Raw genomic sequence first — 21,643 nt, 5'->3', positions numbered from 1 at the left:
AACAACAACGCCAACACGTTAACTTCTGGACAGTCTCCATTTCTGGATTCCTTCCTTTCGGGTTTTATCTCCTATGCATTTTCTCACTCACACCCTCTTTGCCTTTGTTGTTGCAGAAGAAATTTTGGTTTAATCTTTGTTTCAGTTTCACTAAGGGTTCCCCTTTGAGCTCTTATATGTAAATATCCGGTGTTTACTCCCCACTAAAGAACTATACATTATTACAAATGTGCCTCGAATTGTTTAGTGTTTTCGGAATAATCCTAATTTTGTACAAGACTTTACTGCAAAATGAATTTCATTTTGAAGAAGATTTGAGTTTCTCTGAGGTTCTTCAGACCCTAACAACATTCTTAGCAACCAACAAGATTGTACGTTGTAAAGATATATGGGTGCCGTAAGATTTTAGTTTTCTAGTAGAATTTTAACTTCCCACAATAGTTTTAATTTCGGTAACGATGTTGTTTTTCACTAATATATTTGCTGTTAAGAAGAATTTTAGTTTTAAACAATATTTTTCGACTTCTTGCAGTAAATACTCAGTTTCTTTATGTTTAGTAAGCCTCCTACTCGTTTTTGAACTGAACTGGCTACAAGAGAATATTGGCCTCAAAGAATGCCCTCTAAATGTGCACCTGTATACAAAATATCCCATTGAAAGAGTTCATGCTGTCTGATCGTGGTTAGACAAACGTATTAATGAGTAGTAGATGTTATCATCGCGTAATTAAATGAATTGGGGGCATTATGGTCGAGTGTACATTGTACCAATTGTACATTGATGACTGCCGTTAAATATGAGCTTCTTGACAGAAAATCCTAGGAAGTTCTGGTCTTACGCTAAATCAGTAAGTGGCTCGAAACAGCATATCCAGACACTCCGGGATGATGATGGCATTGAAACAGAGGATGACACGCGTAAAGCTGAAATACTAAACACCTTTTTCCAAAGCTGTTTCACAGAGGAAGACCGCAGTGCAGTTCCTTCTCTAAATCCTCGCACAAACGAAAAAATGGCTGACATCGAAATAAGTGTCCAAGGAATAGAAAAGCAACTGGAATCACTCAACAGAGGAAAGTCCACTGGACCTGACGGGATACCAATTCGATTCTACACAGAGTACGCGAAAGAACTTGCCCCCCTTCTAACAGCCGTGTACCGCAAGTCTCTAGAGGAACGGAGGGTTCCAAATGATTGGAAAAGAGCACAGGTAGTCCCAGTCTTCAAGAAGGGTCGTCGAGCAGATGCGCAAAACTATAGACCTATATCTCTGACGTCGATCTGTTGTAGAATTTTAGAACATGTTTTTTGCTCGAGTATCATGTCGTTTTTGGAAACCCAGAATCTACTATGTAGGAATCAACATGGATTCCGGAAACAGCGATCGTGTGAGACCCAACTCGCGTTATTTGTTCATGAGACCCAGAAAATATTAGATACAGGCTCCCAGGTAGATGCTATTTTTCTTGACTTCCGGAAGGCGTTCGATACAGTTCCGCACTGTCGCCTGATAAACAAAGTAAGAGCCTACGGAATATCAGACCAGCTGTGCGGCTGGATTGAAGATTTTTTAGCAAACAGAACACAGCATGTTGTTATCAATTGAGAGACGTCTACAGACGTTAAGGTAGCCTCTGGCGTGCCACAGGGGAGTGTTATGGGACCATTGCTTTTCACAATATATATAAATGACCTAGTAGATAGTGTCGGAAGTTCCATGCGGCTTTTCGCGGATGATGCTGTAGTATACAGAGAAGTTGCAGCATTAGAAAATTGTAGCGAAATGCAGGAAGATCTGCAGCGGATAGGCACTTGGTGCAGGGAGTGGCAACTGTCCCTTAACATAGACAAATGTAATGTATTGCGAATACATAGAAAGAAGGATCCTTTATTGTATGATTATATGATAGCGGAACAAACACTGGTAGCAGTTACTTCTGTAAAATATCTGGGAGTATGCGTGCGGAACGATTTGAAGTGGAATGATCATATAAAATTAATTGTTGGTAAGGCGGGTACCAGGTTGAGATTCATTGGGAGAGTGCTTAGAAAATGTAGTCCAGCAACAAAAGAGGTGGCTTACAAAACACTCGTTCGACCTATACTTGAGTATTGCTCATCAGTGTGGGATCCGTACCAGATCGGGTTGACGGAGGAGATAGAGAAGATCCAAAGAAGAGCGGCGCGTTTCGTCACAGGGTTATTTGGTAACCGTGATAGCGTTACGGAGATGTTTAATAAACTCAAGTGGCAGACTCTGCAAGAGAGGCGCTCTGCATCGCGGTGTAGCTTGCTCGCCAGGTTTCGAGAGGGTGCGTTTCTGGATGAGGTATCGAGTATATTGCTTCCCCCTACTTATACCTCCCGAGGAGATCACGAATGTAAAATTAGAGAGATTAGAGCGCGCACGGAGGCTTTCAGACAGTCGTTCTTCCCGCGAACCATACGCGACTGGAACAGGAAAGGGAGGTAATGACAGTGGCACGTAAAGTGCCCTCCGCCACACACCGTTGGGTGGCTTGCGGAGTATGAATGTAGATGTAGATGTAGATACGTGTGCGTCATTTCTCGGTTCATGTTTAACAGTTTTACATTGTTTAAGAATTACAGCCAAAAATATTTCTATATTTTAAGTACAGCACTGTAGGATTGGCAGAAAGCGTACAATACAAATGTTCTCCTAATCAGGTGTGGCTAGAAGAAGAAGACGTAAGGTACAGCTACCTCTTCTGCCACATATAATCCCTCGGATTAGATGTTTTCTGGCATTTATGAATGGGTTAGTGCAGAACATGTAGTACAGTGATCAGAGATTAAACTAACGACGAGTTCGATGAGGAGTGGTACTTAATTCTTCAGTAAATAATTCGCAGTAACATGTGTCAGTTCTGCAGCTGATCATTGTTGACAGACAGCGAAAATGTAGTGCAACGCATAGCGGATCATTTGTGTCCTGATATTCTCGGTATTTTAATATGAGTTCTTTATTGAACAAAAGAAGTAAAACAGCTTTCTAGGGTTTTTCCAATGGTTCAATGCAAATTAACACTCATTGGTTTTTAGTAAATCATGAGACGTCTGCTTAGTATCTGTTAGAAGTCTTTCGCGTCATTCAGAGATATCTACTACTTTAAAAATTTTAAGACGTATTTATCTGCTAATCCTTAATTTCTTTTGTTTTATTATTTTTTTACAAGTTAAATGGTGACTTGTGATGCAGACGGTTATATATCAACGCAAAACAGTCATTCAAAGCTATGATCCATTTATCTCGGTAAAATTATTATGGCAGTAGTGCCTGCTGCGTTTACCACCCGTATTACATCGTCCTCTCCGTTATCTTGATCAACAAAGACAGTTAGACATTCTAAAGGGTGCTTCATCGATAATTAGCAATGCTCGTATCGTGAATCATAATACTAAACTTCAATTGTAATGTTCAACAATTAAAGGAAAACTTATGGTTATGTGCTTTGGATAAATCTAAGGCCACTTTCCCTTCATACATATTTTATTCTTATGCAATAAATGCGTTGGAAGAATGATGTCTTCTTATCTTTTTCACCGCACGGGACAAGCGCTCATAAAATGAGAACTTTGGTTCAAGATCGTGAGCTAATCTGGAGACGGAGCCATAAATGCTAGTAGCAAATGGCTGTTTGTGCATCCGACGCAAGTGCGTGCTTAAAGTAGCAAAAACTTTGAAACTTTACGACTCCTTCACCACCACGGTTTATAGAGGCATAACAAAAACTTAAAAATTGTATTCAACGCTAAACTTTGCTTCCAGAATAACTAACGGAAGGATCTGTTTTCATAGGTGTATTCCGAACACTGAAGTTAAACATGAATGTACAGTGGAAAGCAGTAACACCTGGCATGAGTTCAGAAACTTTACACATGCATCTAATCATGTAACAAATAGAAAATAAGATGTCAAATTAAACAGAATGAGATAATATAAACAACTGCGTGTTCCCGTATTGTACTTTTCATAGTATAATGTATGTATGGATGATTAAAAAATGGAAATTTCTGATTTTCCTAGAATGTCTAAAGAACAACGACAGGATATGGTCTATTATGCATCAAATAATAGTAACCTATTGCTAGGCTGCAGCGTTCTCAAACTGCTAAACGCCTGCGATTCTCTACGTACGACAACATTTGACAAACTAGCTACTACATCACTAGAAGCCTCTCTTTTTCCCTGTTTGCGTATAAGTCTAGCAGCACGTTTTCTCAATCGCATGTTTTGAGATGAGTTCTCTCATATATACTGTCTACGTATAGAGGCGCGATGATTTTTCAAACAATGCTAAATTTCCAAGATCCTGTCTAGATATGGGTACCTAATCACAAGAGTCTCTTGACTTTGCTTGTGTTTCCATTTCTTTTTAGTCTAATTCAGATTCTCAGTTGTTAGTTTTGAGTATCAGTCCATGCATCTTAATGTAAATTGCTGATAAAACATAATGTAAGATCGGAGTTCGTACAGCTTCGTATTTAAATAAACGGTAGAACTTATTCATAGAAAATGCATATGTAGTGATTTTTATTGTTTATAAACGATGTATTCAGCTTACTTTGATTATGAATTTGGGATAAGTCAGAATTCCTCATGTTGATTACGGATCTCGAAGTTCGGGGAGGGATATATTTGAAGAGTGCTTACGTCAAATAGTCTTGAAAAGCGTAATTATAACTACATAGTTTCAATGGTGAACGATAGGAAGTTCAGAACTTCTTCGTCTCTATTCAACGGCAGTAATATGAAAGAAAGGTTCTTTTTGTATTTTTGTATATCCTGCAATACCATTAGTCAAGTGTGAACTTAATCAGTGGGTCAGTTTGCTTTACATGACTTCTTGAAATAGTTGAGCTATGATTGTCCTCCCTTCCGACTAACATCAATATAGCACACTTAAAAAAATTTTACACAGTTCTTGCCACGCGGGATTAGCCACGCGGTCTAAGACGCTGCAGTCATGAACTCTGCGGCTGGTCCCGGTGGAGGTTCGAGTCCTCCCTCGGGCATGGATGTGTGTGTTTGTCCTTAGGATAATTTTGGTTAAGTAGTGTGTAAGCTTATGGACTGATGACCTTAGCAGTTAAGTCCCATAAGATTTCACACACATTTGAACATTTGAAAATTTTACACAGTTCATTTCTACTACAAAATTCGCACTAAGTTGTTTTCTGGGGTATGCCGTTCCATGTTAAACATTTGAATAATGCAAGTACGGAAGATAATTAGTACAAGGTTGTGTCATGACGTATACTGTCACACGTTCAGCATTTGAGTGACATACGTGAAGATGATTTTCGTGAACAGATATTCAAAGCTGTAAGCACAGATGATCGTCTGTTAATGTAATATAAAATAGCCGAGGTAGTAAATATATCGAAAGAAAAAGTTTGGTAATTTACGAGGTGATATGAGTCGATTGAGACAACTACTTAATTTGTTGAATGTTGAAGGAAAGCAACTGCGAAGACTATTTTCCCATCAATGGGTAAAGTAATATTATTCCTAGATATTTTAATGCATATACAAACATTTAACTACATGAAAAAACCAAATTGAGTAAAAGTGGTTTGTTAGGAATTCCGAAATATCGTTTTCTTTTAGTCCAAATATTTTTCCCATTTTTCTGTGATGAAAAAAATCATTTCCTCTTGAAGAACCTTTTAAAAAGTAAGCAGTAATATTTTAATTCGATGCAAATGGTGTGAAGCACCTTGATAAAAATGCACGAGAATAAACAGGGGTTGCTGGAAGATACATAACAGAGCTCCCACGGTTTTCCCACAGTTCCAAAATTGTTACCATGTAATCTTTTGAGTTAAATCGAGGGATGATGGCTGTCGTGATTTGTAGGTACTAGTTCTTTCAGAATCTCTATCCAGTTCAAGAGTCTTATTGCTGTAAACACGTTCTGTTCGTAATTCTGCTTAATCTGACTCACAAATGAGCTTCAGTAGCCACGGAAGTGCAGAACGGATATGGAAGTTGAGACCTGTGTCCACTAGCAGGCTAACTACTGGTCAAAATTTTCTGAAACTCCCGGAAATAGTGCACTTCTCTTCCACATCTAACCCTAAACAAACTTGAGTCATTTCTAGTGTGGACTGTTTTCTGCTGAAGTCGCCGAATGAGCGTATAGATCGCATTCAGTGAGATGCAAATTTCGATTGGTGTGTGATTTTAATAGGTCTTTACCAATTTATCTAATCTCTGTTCTGGACGATGACTGGCCGAAAATTCATAACTGCTCTTAATTCTTTATTCGTGCGAAGATTTCATTTGTTAGATGCAAAACTATTCTTTCAGGAAGCGTCTAAGAGAGAGTCTACATCACTTTTCCACAAATACCGATACTTAGAAATGTTCTTAAATCGTTACGGATCACAAGAAAAGGTTCTTATATTGAAACAACAAGTTTACGTTGGGCGTTCAAAAGAAACTTAAGTTGTCGTACTTGGAACTGTTGGTAGAAAAAACAAACGGGTGAATAGGAAATTACGGTCACAGATATTTGTCTACATGAAAGTAGATTCCCCCACAAAGCACAGAAGCACTTCGTTCTGAGAATTTTAGTATGCAGGGTTCACCCAATCTCTGATTGTGTTATTTTGGATTACGAAATCAAGTACTGGTTAGTCAGTTTCTTCTTGAGAGCTAATAACGAAACCACGGCAGTCGCAAACAGGAAGAGAGACAGAGGGCAAGTTTCGATTCGGTCGACATGTTGCAGTTCCTGATCAGTTAACGATATTACATAAAGCCGAGAACATGCTTATGATGAATCAGTATTAAAATTGTGATATAGCGACCGATAAAACACAGGAATATGATCGTCCAGCGACGTCTTTAATTGGGTAATGAAGAAATTATTCCGTATTTTCAAGAATAGTGTAAAAAGGATGAAATATTGAGACTACAAAATGGCATTATCTAAAGAAGTAATTAATTTTAAAATCTATGATATCAGCTACCGTAAATATTTCTAACAGGTTAAAAATGTGTGCATGAATGGAACTCGAAACCAGGAATACTTTTCTTCATGAACACCGACTAACATGACGTTTACTGTGATGGCACCATATAGCAAATGGACTGCTTTCGTTCTGTCAGCGCACATTATTACGTTCTGCTGCTGTAGATGGTGTTATCGTTTGCACTGATAGCGCACTACCGTAGGAGCGAAATAAACAACGAAGCTATTTTCTTAGTCTCTTTCATCGCCGAGCGCACGTTCGCACCCACCATTAAGATTGTATCTGCTGTCCTGTTCGTACTTGTTGGCACTCATTTCTAGAGTCTTTTTAATAGCACTATCGCAACATGTAGAAGCACGGGAAAACTTTTTCTTCGTCAAAGAGTATTTTGTGCTGATTTATGTTTCACCAATGTTATCTCAAGTTCCAGAATTTTAAAATTCCATTGGCGTCGTACACAATCGTCGGAGACGGTAAGGAAGGAGTGACCGATGCAGTTGCTTCCTCACTCATAAGAGATGTTTTAAACCTGAGTGATTCCGAGAACTCGAGGAATCAGCAATTATGGCACAGCCTCTCAACTAAACGTGAAATACTGTCTTATGTGACAATTGTTTTGGACCAGGCTTCACGCACTGGGATTCTGTCACCAAAGAGGCTGTGAAAATTAGACTGTCTGAGAACATGAACTGGAACAATGGATACAATACGGAGTGTGTAGAAAGGAACACGATGCTGAAAAGAAGTAGAGAAAAGCACTCGATTGTTTATGCTCCCACGGAAAGGTGGAGCCACTATCACAGACGTTGATACGATCTCAGGATACACGCCGAACAATCGTAATTCGTCCACGCTCTAGTGAAGGCCACCACCACAGCAGTCACGACTGTCAGTGATTCATGAACATGACGGTGGTTAGCGGTAATCGTCGAAAGCCACTGGCTTTTCACACGTGACACGGCAAGAAATCGCACAAAAATTTTTAGATGAATGTCATCGCGAGAAACTACTTTCCCGCTTGTTACGTGGCGATTTTTCATCTCTCATGTGTAAAACAGTATCATAGGCCACCATAGATTCTTGGATTATATAGTATGGGAAGTCGACGGGAATACTGTAAATACCAACTGACGGCGACCGAAATGCTCCACAAAATTTTGCTTTGGTGATGCACTAAGTTAGCTGTGCCATTTGTTTGTTCAGTAATCTCGTGCATGGGTCAGAATTAGTTAATCCGTATATATTGTAAAAACGGATGTACACACGTATGTATGTTCCACATCTCATTCCGTACAATAGACGGATTTCAATCAAACGAGAAATAATTTTGTGTCATAAAAATTACCAATCATGTCGCCCCACTTTCGGCGTCAATAATTTAGTGAACTGAATTCCTCTCTCTGCTGTCGGAACCGAGCGAGGTGGCGCAGTGGTTAAACACTGGACTCGCATTCGGGAGGACGACGGTTAATCCCGCGTCCGGCCATCCTGATTTAGGTTTTCCGTGATTTCCCTAAATCGCTCCAGGCAAATGCCGGGATGATTCCTTTGAAAGGATACGGCCGACTTCCTTCCCAGTCCTTCCCCAATCCGATGAGACCGATGACCTCGCTGTCTGGTCTCCTTCCCCAAAACAACCCAACCCAACCTCTGCTGTCGGACGTGAAATGACGAGCAGATGACTGATAAGATTGCCACACGTTAGGGGCCAACAATTAATTTATATCAATAATTAAATGAAATCACACACAAAGGGTACAAAATTAAGGGGTTCATGCATTAATGTAAAAGACAGCTTACACGGTGAAAACATGAAATAAATGTGCTGTTTATACAAAACAAAAAAGTTATAAATCGTAGGGCAGATTTGACTGTGCGTGGAATCGACTCAGTTGTCAAGGGGAAGGAGGAGGGAACGAATCGTCTCACCATTCTTCGTTGTCGTTCGTCGTATACTGCTGTCGGCGGCAGGCGCTGCGTCGTCGTGCCGCGTCGCCTCGGGGCTGCGCAGCGCGGCGCGGCGCGAGTCGGTTGCCCTCATCAGCAATTGCGGAGGGCCAGGTACGATCTCCGCGTTGTCTGACAGTAGTTGGTCACCACAGTGTCAAAAGGCGCATCTTGGCGATGGGTGGAAGAGCGCCCGTGTCCTCTCGCTTCGGCGGTGTCTCCACGACTCCACTCCACATCCCTCTCTCAGCTCCTCTTCGAAAAATTCTTCCTTTCGGCGTTCTCATTGGCGGACGATATTTTGAATGCAGCCCAATGACATGTCGACGTTTCATAGCCGGGTGGAACTTTCGTGAACATGATTGTTGTTTATCGCTTGACCCTTGAAAGCAACGGTTGATAAATTATATGTAGAATAAAAGAGGGAAAAGCGTGTTCTCTTTCTGGAATCGACCCCATACGTTCTAGTTTATTAAGTCATCCATTCTAGGTACGTGACAGCAAAATTTCTAATGATTCTTGTTACGATCCGCACCTGACATGAGCTGCCTTACATGGCCATGGTCATATTTATTTAGAATGTCTGACACCTTAGGCTTGAGAAGACAGTCCAGATGTTTGTCCATTTGCGCCCTAAGTGGTAAGCTAAGTTTTCACACATTAGTACACTCACCGTGCAGATACAAAGGTCGGACGTATGACAACATTAATACTGTTCATTACATCACAGATGAGAATACTATACATCTGAGCGACATATAGACTTAAGACATGTGAAACAAAACTGCACTTTACACAGCAATAATGTTTGTATCACACTTATTTGCCAGAAATGCCAACATGGAAATTACACAAGACAAAATTAAAGCAAGTGGCATAAAAGTAGACCTTACATGACATTTTTCATCGAAGAGCTCTATAAAAACGATAAAGAATAGATGTCAGTTCAGACATCTGGTGATAGAAAACAATAAATTTTCCCATGACACACCTTATTGAACTGATAGGGATATAATAGATAGGATGGGACGGGTAGCACCTTCACGTTTTCTTCAACTGTGCACATGTTTTGGTACCTTATATGACGTACAAAAATAAGATTTGTAGCTTTTCTTCTTCCACAGTGCCGACAATCAATATGTGTGAAGTACTCATCACTTATCTTTGGGAGGCCTTCTTCTCATTTATTAGGTTTCATAGTATCCCCTATACGAGGCGCATGGACGCCTAGATTATTAGAAAAGGAATTATTTGTGTACCTAACTTTTTAAACCCTTAACGTTAGCACGAAATTTTTTTTAAAATAAATTCAGTGGTGTCAGCTGTGCGACCCTTGCCGACGACTTGACTCTCTATAATCTAAAAAAACAAATCTTTTGTATAACTTACTTTGTACACTCACGATATTTTTCCAACCCCTAAATTTTAACATGTAAAGTAATCTTAACATTCTTCGATCAACGTTTCATGCACTATTTCGCAAGGTAAAATGTCTTCGCCGCCAACTGCAAGGTAGCTTTCTTACGCCTCTGTATGCTGCAATAGTACTCTCATCAAATACTGGTGTGCGTCTGGTTTTCACCCTTCACGCTAGAGTCATTACTCATGATACACCAATATCACTTACCTTCCCTGTGCATGTTTTCGTTCTGTCGTTACAACTACAAGAAAATGTGTGTGTTTATTCACATGAAGCATCATCAGTGGTCAGTATTTAGAGAGTTTAAGCGTTTTATTTTTTTTTAAGATCGGAAACAGTAAATTAACAGTTTGTTGCTTAATTTATGCTTGGTTTTTCATCTACACCAGGGAATGTCGTCTGCTAGCACATCTCTGGTTCCTTTCTTCATTAGATGATGATTGTCCAGTTGTTCACTGCTTTGCAGAAGTACACATTTTGTACGTTTTACACAACACTCACTTTTCTTACGCCATTGTTTACTGTTTATTTTGATACATGTAAGTGCGTATTGTGTTTTGTATTCTTGCCAAGATTGCACTAGTTAGTCTTAGACCTACATTTCTTTTTCTATTTAATTACATGTGCGTTATTCTATTTAATTATGTGGCCGTGTACTTCCATACTATGTAAGAGTAATGAAAGAATAGAGATGAAGTGTTTTTCTTTTTTTGTTAGTTTTTGGGAATTTGTGATAGTGGCGGATGGGGTGGTGGTGGGGGAGAACAGACCAATAGGAGTTGACTTGTGCGCATAGTAATGTGATGGAGAGTGAGTTGGAGGAAAAGTAAGGAGCAAGAAGTGAAATGATATGGGGGCGGGGAGGGGGGGGGGAAGTTTCGGTGGGAGCGGGTGAAGGATGTAAAATGTTCTTTCCTTTTTCATGTGATTTTTCTGTTTTTTATACAGCGTCTGATATCCTATATTTATTAGGTCATTGAGCAACTGCTTATTTTGTGGTAATTCTATGTGTACGTGGAAATTCTTTTTAGCTACTCTTATGATGCTCAAATTATTTTTTGCCAATATTGCTGGGTATGTGATATTCCCGTTTTAGATGATCCGCAAATATTGAATGGTCTGTACCGTACTTTAAGGCTTGATGTGTTCTTTATATCACGTGCCAAATGTCCTGAAAGTCAGTCCCGTGCATATTATTATATTATTTCAAAGTCTCTTTAAGTGAGGTGGTCGATACCAGATCGTTTGTATCTGTCTGGTTATGAAGGCGAAAATTTAGATTACAAGTATCAGTGCCTAATGATGAAAGAATCTAGAGACGTGTTAGCAGACGGCATCTCCAACCAAACAGAAGCTTACATAAGGAAATGATCAAAAATTGTTAACGAACTTTTTCTGATCTTAAAACACCAATCAAATTGTAAATATCTTTAATTACAGAACACTGATGATGCTTTACCTTGAAAAAGCAAAACGCATCTGGTGAGAAAAACATGCATTTTCTTGTAGTTGTAATGAAAGAATGAAAATACCCCCAGGAATTGTAAAGCAACTACGGACAATATGGCCACCCAAATCAGAAAGAAAATACCACTTATTGTATAGAAAGAATCACTGTGGAAATAAGAACCATGTGTCTATTAAGGGGTTGGGTGGAGGAGAAAGAAAGTACTGTAACGTAAGATGAACGAATAACGTTACTTTAGTCACCCAATATTGAAAATGGGAGCACTTAGTGTCCTGCAATAAACTTTACACTTAATGTCAAACCTTTACAAAACATTGACTCGCTGTCAATCCCCACAAATTGATGAAAGCATAAAGAGCTTATTGCTTACTACATTTTTCGCCGTTCATCCGGTAAAAAGACAGCATGAAACATGACGTTTTAATTTATTACTTCTTTACTACTAACTGTATGCGCGACAGATTTAGCAAACAGCATTCAAATATACCACTGGATATACCATCAAAATTACATCATGTTACTACACATAGTTCAAGATCCATAAACACTGAGATGCTTGAAAAACTGCCGCATCATGCGAGTTGCTTAAATTTACTAATCCTTTGCTTCTAACTCTATTCGAAGTACTTTTCACAGACAGAATCCACATTGCCGCTGAATGTATCTTTAACATTCATCATTGTACGACACTTAATTCTGGAGATAGGACTTCAAATACCGAGATGCGTGAGAAACTGCTGCATTGCGCATGATGTTTTAATTTATTATATCTGTTCAAATGGTTCAAATGGCTCTGAGCACTATGGGACTCAACTGCTGTGGTCATCAGTCCCCTAGAACTTAGAACTACTTAAACCTAACTAACCTAAGGACATCACATACATCCATGCCCGAGGCAGGATTCGAACCTGCGACCGTAGCAACAGCGCGGCTCCGGACTGGAGCGCCTAGAACCACACGGCCACCGCGGCCGGCTATTATATCTGTGTTACTAACTGTATTCGCAACATATTTCCAGACAGTATCCACGTATATCGTCCTATATATCTACAGATTGTATCACTGAACGACGCGTAGATAAAAAGATAAACATCAAGCTCCATGAAAATGAAAGTGCAAGGCGCAGAGATATAGGTTAAATCTGTTAAATATACGTAAAACATATTTGACATGCGTGTACACAGTTAAACCCATCATTACAAATGTCATCCTAAAGCCTTGTAATAATTTAACCCAAATTTGGTACGAATATTAGTTACAATCTGGAAATAAATATTGATGTAAGAATCGCCAGCCTTCTAAGGTAAGAGAGAGAACGGGAGGAGTTGGACAGAGACAGGTGGATAATGAGATGGACTTAAAGAATGCGAAGGGAAATGGACAGATGGAGGGGAGGGGAAGATAGAGTCAGAAAAAGGAAAGAGGAGAAAATGGACAGAGACAGTGGGACAAAGAGATAGACAGAGATAGGAAGAGGACTAGTAGGTGATCAGTGAGAGGGGGAGGAGGAAATCGTCAGAGGAAGGGGAGGAGATGGACAATGCAGGGAAGATGAGACAGAGAGGGAGGGACGAGGTGATGGACAGAGACAGGTTGAGGGGGGCAGGAAGAGGATAGAGAGAGGGGGATGAGGAGATTAACAAAGAGAGTCTGAGGTCAAGATAGGATTACCGGGCGGAAGAGGAGACAGGTAGAGGGGGAAGAAACAGATGGGCAACTGGTCAGATGGAGGGTGAGGAGGGGATCGTGAGAGATAGAGAGGTAGGAGGAGATAGACAGAGAGTTAGTGGCAGGCTGAGATGGACAGATCGTAGGAGGGGGGGGGGGGGGGGAGATGGACAGAGAGATGGGGTGGAGGAGACGGACAGAGGGGCGCTGAAGGTGGAGATGGACCGAGAGAGGGAGAGGTAGGATTTGTGGTAATAGAAGGTTATAATAAATTCATATCGGGTAACGTCGGGTTTTCTGCTGTTGGAAATACATCGTGTTGTCGATATAATCGCACAGCCATGTCACTACACCCACATCTTTAAAACTGATCACTTCAGTTAACCGTCTACCTGTGCCGATCGAGACGGCGAGTGCACAGGCCGGCACTTTCCTGGCTATCCAGACGCGACTGACACCTCACGCCTCTTCAGTGCTACAGACTACACTGTTTAATTTGTTGGACTAACTCACTTGGAATAAGGTCGTCCCGCGGACAAATCTGGTCAGGCTAAATAAGCAGTAAATAACTTAGCCATCCCCAAGAAGTATTTTGTCAGAATATTTCATTCCGCAGCCGAGCCTGCATTGTTTTCAAACATCCATCTAGGAAGTTCAGTCCGGAATCACTAGGGGTTTTTGAAACGAGTGGCCATATTTTCTTCTAGACAAAATTAGTTAAGAAATTATTAGATCTGCAGTTGAGGTAAGTTTTATTATAATCTGTAACGGTACGCTGCAGCAATGTTGGGCAATTCTTACCAGCATTTTGTGGAGTGTGACACCTCATGTTCTGGTACGCAGAGCAGCTTCACGCTTCAGCTTTGACGATGAAAAGATTACCTCTCGCAGCATTTTCACCCACGAAGACCAGTGAAATCATAGAAAATTGCCGTCAATGACTTTAGCAATGTTTAACGAATTAAATTTTAATGTTTTATTTTGCCTTGGAAAGTTACAGGTAAATATAATTGTGTCGTTCAAAGACGTTACAAGTATAAAATATAATTTCCTATTTCGTTTTACGTTTATTGCAATGTAAAATTTGCATGATGTACCTTTCTAACTTGTCTAAATGTCTCATTAGTACTTTATCAGGCTGTGTTTTAAGGAAGAGTTGGAACAATATGCAGTTATTAATTAAAGAATGTCTAGGCAAGCAGCACAAAACTGGATTAAAGTATCACAAAATTCATAAAAAATGGTCATCAACAGCAGCACTCTGTTTTTAGAATCAACCTTGATGCAAAATGATATCTCAATAAATTTCGATACTGTAAAATATAACGCCCACATGTTTGCAAACCTAAGTATGTTAAAGATAAGTAAGGGAGTATTGAGAACTGAACAAATTTATCACTTTTTGCAAGAGAAAGCAATAAAAGCATTGAATTATGCCGAGCTGTTAATGTTCTGCCGAGTAGTTGACAGATTGTTGAGGCTGTTGCTGACACTGAGACCGAGTAACTGAAATAAAAAATCGCTTATCTACCTCATCCTAGCCCAATATCCGAAGAGATCGGCAGACCTCTACGGAAACATGGCAACCAGTATATTTCGCTCTTTCCAACTAAAGTAGAAGGTAATTTTAGTAACGTTCAAGACCGTGTAGGTCTCCAAGAGTCTGGTGTTTATGTGGCGTGTGTGGTGTATTCTATCAGATCTCACAAGCTGCGACATTGTCGCGAATAAAACAGTGACCCGTATATACAATAAGTTTCCTTTAATTTACGTCTATGGTCACAAACGTTTTGTTAAAAGATTATCGGTTTCGGTCTATAATGACCAATGTCAGATCTGTTTTATAAAAACAAAGTCCTAATGTACGGCATTTAACATTTGACGATGCCACTTCGGCTGCAGTGTATTAGGACTTTGTTTTTATAAAACAGATCTATCTGATGTTGGTCATTAAAGACCGAAACCGATAATCTGTGAACAAAAAGTTTGTAACCATAGACGTAAATTAAAGGAAACTTATTATATCAGATTTGTCGAGGAGAGATGCAAGAAGCATAAGAGACGTTCTTGCCAAGCAAATTAGCTGCAACCGATCACTGCCTCGAATGTAATCATGAAACGAAATACGATGAGATTAGTACGGGGTGGCAAACGTCCAGATTCTGGGCAAGCGTAATTAAGGAGGCTGTCGAAATAAAAGTCAGAAAACCTAAGACAGGGAGGAGGGGGGGTGTCGGGGTGGGGGCGGGTGGGGGGGGGGAGAGGGTTGGGGGCGACTTCGATTTAAAAAACGCTTGGTGTCCGGAACTCATCTTATTAAAATCTCGCCGACGTTCGCATTCACCACAGCTGGTACACGCTGAGTGAATTTCCGTTTCACGGAATATGAATGAGAAGTCTTTAAAACTAAAGACCCCTCAAAGAAAATAGTGTGCATCTGGAAGCGAACGCGCCTGCTATAACCGGAGGCGTGAACCAATAATAGTTCACAGTACTGTTACAGTCCAGCAAGTGAGCATTCATAAAAGCAAAACCCGCAGCACCTGAAGAAGACGACTGTGTCGGTGGACGAAATATTTTACCTAAAATAGAAACAACTGTTCAGAAGAACATTCCGAAGCGCACTGGTAATCAGTCACGCCGGAAGAATCCTGAAAGCCCACAAAGGGCAAATATTTATTTGTAACTATGGCAATATTAGAATCCATGCTAAAATATATCAGATTTTATAGTTTCTAAGATGTGTTGAATTTAATAATACAACAGCATTAGTTGCCTGCAGCCTTGGAAGAAACAAATCAGTCCCACACACTTCACATTGAACTCATTTTAGCAACGGCAATCAGCAGCGAATGTTACATAAGACAATAAATTCTAACATTGTAACACTGTCGCAACGACCAAAATGGTATTTAGGAAAGATTATTTAATGTCAAATATCTGCAATGAAACAACGAGTGGTCATTGGTTCTTTTCTCTGGGACATTTCCAGGTGTAATTGGCATACAAGCTACTTAAGAGCTATTAATAATAAAGAAACGACATAAAATTGTGCAACTAAAGTATGTTAATATATGGGGTCATTGAGCGTCTCCCACCTGCAGCTTTAATGCAGACTTCAACGCCTTCAAAAAACACTTCTGAATATTTCATATTATTTCTACCTCTACATGCCAACAGCTAGTCCTATAGAACAAATTAACTTTTCCTGTAGGAAATTTAATGTAGTTAAATTTATTACTGGGATACGTTACGCAGGAAGCAATAGTTTTAGAGTTATTCAAAGAAATTTCCTTGCATATTATTTTTTGATATTTTTCTTCAATAATTCTAAGCCTGCACCTTCTAGCGAAAACAAAGCCAAGCACAAAATTTAACTATATTACGTCCGAGTCCTCCGATCTATCCTCACCGGAGGCCGGGCCAGTTACTCATCGTACTAGAGGTGACCCCACACCTACGGTCAGATGGAGGTCGCCCTGGGGCATAGCAGGCGGTGGAAGACTTCCTAGGGGGAGCACATAATGCCTTCTTGGTTAGTCTGAGAAACAGGTCCCACATGCTGTCTGTGGCTGACACAGTCGCTAAGCCAGGTGCCGTCGCCTGTCCTGTTTCGGAAAAAACCTCTCAGCCAGCAAGATCGGGAAAATCACAAAGGGTGGGATTATTCATAGTTGGGAGCTCCAACGTTAAGCGCGTTATGGCGCCTCTTAGGGACATGACTGCCAAGAAGAGTAAAATGGACAATGTGCATTCCATGTAAATACTACGTAGAGTCATTCCACACGTGGAACGGGTCCTCACAGATGCCATGAGGAGAACAGGGTGCAGCCAACTGTGGGTGATGTCTCACATACCAATGATGTGTGTCACTTGGGATCAGAAGAGATTCTCTCTGGTTTCGAGTGGCTAACATTAGTGGTAAAGGCTGCCAGTCTCGATGCGAGATGAAAGCAGAGATGGCAATTAGCAGCACAGTCGACAGGACCGACTGCGGAACTCCGGTACAGAGCCGAGAAGAGAGTCTGAATCATTGGCTCAGACGTTTAACCAACCGTTTAGGCTGCAGATTCCTAGACTTGCGCCAAACAGTGGTTGGGGTTCGGGTTCTGCTGAATAAGTCAGGAGTCCAATACGCAGGAAGCGGGTACATGGGTAGCAAGGGCTGTGTGACATGGACTTGGCTGTTTTTTAGGTTAGAGGGTCTCTGAGAACACAAGAAGGATCTCATTCACAAACGGTGCAGGCCAAACACGGGGAAAATGTGTATAGAGGAACCATCGGTATGTTGTAAACTGTCGTAGCTGTGTTGGGAAAGTACCACAGCTCCTAGTGCTAATAGAAAGCACTGATGAACAAATCGTTATAGGCACTGAAAGCTGGCTGAAGCCGGAGATACGTCCAGCCAATATATTGGCGAAGAATGTGACGATGTTCCGAAAGGATAGGCTAAACACAGTTGGCGGTGGCATGTTTGTTGCTGTTAAAAGTAGTTTATCTTGTCGCGAAATTGAAGTAGATAGCTGCTGTGAGCTAGAGTGGGCATTGTTGGCAACCGGAATAAAATAATAATTGGACTTTTAGCGACCTCCCAATTCAGATGATACAGTTGCTGAAAGGTTCAAAGAAAACTTGAGTTTCTAACACTTACCCAACACATACGATTGTAGTTGGTGGTGACGTTAATTTACCTCTAATATTTTGACGAAGAAACATATATAATTCCAGAGATAAGCATAAAACATCATCCGAAATTGCGGTAAGCGCATTCTCTGAAAATTATTTCGAGGAGTTAGTTCATAGGCCCTCACGAATAGTAAACGGTTGTGAAAACACACTTGACCTCTTAGCAGCAAATAGTCCTTAGTTAATAAAGAGCATAAAAGAGATACAGGGATTAGTGAACACAGGGTTATCATTGTAACCCCAAAATTCTAGGAAAATAAACGAAAAATATAGCTATTGCATAAACCAGAGACAATCTCCACTCCTTCCAAATTAGCTATATTAGTGTAGACCATATGTGGCTTGACTTGACAGAAACAATATTAGCAGCAGTTGAGAGATTTATACCAATTAGATTAATAAACGACGGTGCTGATCTTTCTTGGAACACAAAATGGGTCAGAACACTGTTGCCGAAACAAGGAAACAAACATGCCAAATTTAAACGGACGCAAAACACCCAAGAATGGCGATCTTTTACAGAAGCTCGAAATTTAGCACGGACTTCGATGCGAGATGCTTTAAATAGTTCCCACAACGAAACTTTGTCTCGAAACCTGTCAGAAAATCCAAGGAGATTCTTGGTGTATGTAAAGTATGATATTGGCAAGACACAATCAAAGCCTTCTCTGCGCGTTAGGAATGGAGTTACCATCGAAGACAGTGCTGCCAAAGCAGAGTTACTAAACACAGCCTTCGGATATGGCTTCACAAAAGAAGACGAAGTAAATAGTCCAGAATTCGAATCGAGAACAGCTGCCAACATCAGTAACGTAGAAGTAAACATCCTCGAAGTAGTGAAGCACCTTAAATCAATAAATGGAAGTCTTCTAGTCCAGACTGTATACCAGTTAGGTTCCTTTCGGAGTATGCTGATGCATTAGCTCCATACTTAACAATCATATGCAACCGTTCGCTCGACGAAAGATCCGTACCCAAAGACTGGAAAGTTGCACAGGTCACACCAATATTCAAGAAAAGTAGTAGGAGTAATCCACTAATTTACAGGTCCATATCGTTAACGTCGATATGCAGCAGTATTTTGGAACGTATGTTGTGTTCAAACATTATGAATTGACACACAGTCAACAAGGGTTTAGAAAATATCGTTTCTGTGAAACACAACTAGCTCTTTATTCACATGAAGTGTTGAGTGCTATTGACAAGGGATTTCAGGTCCATTTCGTACTTCTGAATTTCCGGAAGGCTTTTGACACTGTACCACACAAGCGGATTGAAGTGGAAGTCAGTGATTATGGAATATCGTCTCAGTTATGTGACTGGATTTGTGATTCCCTGTCAGAGAGCTCACAGTTCGTAGTAATTGACGAAAAGTCATCGAGTGAAACAGAAGTGATTTCTGGAGTTCTCCAGCCTAGTGTTATAGGACCTTTGCTGTTCCTTATCTATACAAACGAGTTGTGAGACAATCTGAGCAGCCGTCTTAGGTTGTTTGCAGATGACGCTGTCGTTTATCGACTAATAAAGTCACCAGAAGATAAAACTAAATTGCAAAACGATTTAGAAAAGAAATCTGTATGGTGCGAAAATTGGTAATTAACACTAAATAACGAAAAGTGTCAGATCATCCGCATGAGTGCTGAAAGGAATCCTTTAAACTCCGATTACACGATACATTAGTCAAATCTATAGGCCGCAAATTCAAGTAAGGAATTACAATTAGGAACAACAACTTAAATTGGAAGGAACACATAGGAAACGTTGTGGGGAAGGCTAACGAAACACAGTGTTTTATTGACAGGACGCCTAGAAAATGTAACAGATCTGCTAAGCAGACTGCCTACACTATGCTTGTCCGTCCTCTTTTAGAATACTACTTTGCGGTGTGGGATCCTAACCATATAGAACTAACCGCGCTCGATTAGCCGAGCGGTCTCAGGCGCTGCAGTCATGGACTATAGGGCTGGTCCCGGTGGAGGTTCGGTCCTCCCTCGGGCATGGGTGTGTGTGTTTGTCCTTAGGATAATTTAGGTTAAGTAGTGTGGAAGCTGAGGGACTGATGACCTTAGCAGATAAGTCCCATAAGATTTCACACACATTTGAACATTTTGAACCAGGTAGAACCGACGGAGTACATCGAGAAAGTTCAAAGAAGGGCAGCACCATTTGTATTGTCGCTAAATAGGAAAGAGTGTCACTGAAATGATACATGATTTGGGGTGAACAATGGCGTTTTTCATTGCGGCAAAATATTCTCATGATATTCCCATCTCCAAGCTTCTCCGAAGATTTTGTCGACACCGACCTACATAGGCAGAAACGATCACCATGACAAAATAAGGGAAATCAGAGTTCGTAAGGAAAATTATAAGTTTTCGCTCATTGCGCGCGCTGTACGATATTGGAATAATATAGAACTGTGAAGGTGGTTCGATGAATCCTCTGCCAGGCACTTGAATGTGATTTCCAGAGTTTTCATGTAGATATAGATGTGGATGTATATTAATTCTCCTACACAAAGGTTAGAGTAATGTTTTCATTATGATTAATAGTCTGCTAATAGCTAGCGAGAGAATGTGAAAGATCATTTGTGTGGTAACGGAAGGCGTTATCGGTTTCACAAAACCATGTAGAAGGAAATGGTTGAATTTATTTCAACTTTGTTAAAATGCAGTAAGTAATTACGCTGCTCTGTCGACTGCAGCCAGCCCTGAGATCCGCAGTGCGCTTCTAAGAGTCATTCGGCAGCAAAAGCTCTACAGAATGCCTCTACGTAGAAGATTTAGCTATAACACTGTTTCTAAAATCATAGAATTTCATTTTTCATGTTGAGGAATATTGTTAGGATGAAAAAACTGTAAGAAGTAAACTGAAATGGAAAATGGAGTATGCACTAACTACGGATTAGGCACCCTGCTCCATGACTCATTAATTGAAGCATTACGAAGGTAAATGTTTTTTTTTGATAACTCTGCTAGTGGAAAACGATGAAACAGGAACCGTCTTTTACACTATAAAACAAAAAACTTGATTTATCACATACGTTGTTGCTAATATATATATATATATATATATATATATATATATGAAAGGCTTAGTCGATCATCCTAGTGAGATGGAGTAAGGTTCCTTACAGTATCAATGAAGTGGTTAGCAATCAGATATTGTAGGGTCGCATTAGATCTTGTACCAATGATGGAGACGTTTGACTCACACCTTACGTTTCGAAGACGGTTCTGACGGTTAAGGAAAACAGTTCAGGTGATATCACTGAACAACAAAGAATACAGCTGACACACAAGTTAAAGGGAGAACTTAATGCTTGTGTGAGTGAGGAGCATTCATTCAGCACTCTTTCGGTGGTTTGTGGAGTCATTATCACATATTTTTCTGTGTAGATAGTGATATGGAATCAGCAACTGCAACCCTACAACTCACACTTTGCGCCTGT

Source organism: Schistocerca nitens, chromosome 4 (assembly GCF_023898315.1).
Source record: "Schistocerca nitens isolate TAMUIC-IGC-003100 chromosome 4, iqSchNite1.1, whole genome shotgun sequence".
NCBI lineage: Eukaryota > Metazoa > Arthropoda > Insecta > Orthoptera > Acrididae > Schistocerca > Schistocerca nitens.
The sequence above is the reverse complement of the archived record's forward strand: the minus strand, read 5'-3'. Positions refer to the sequence as shown.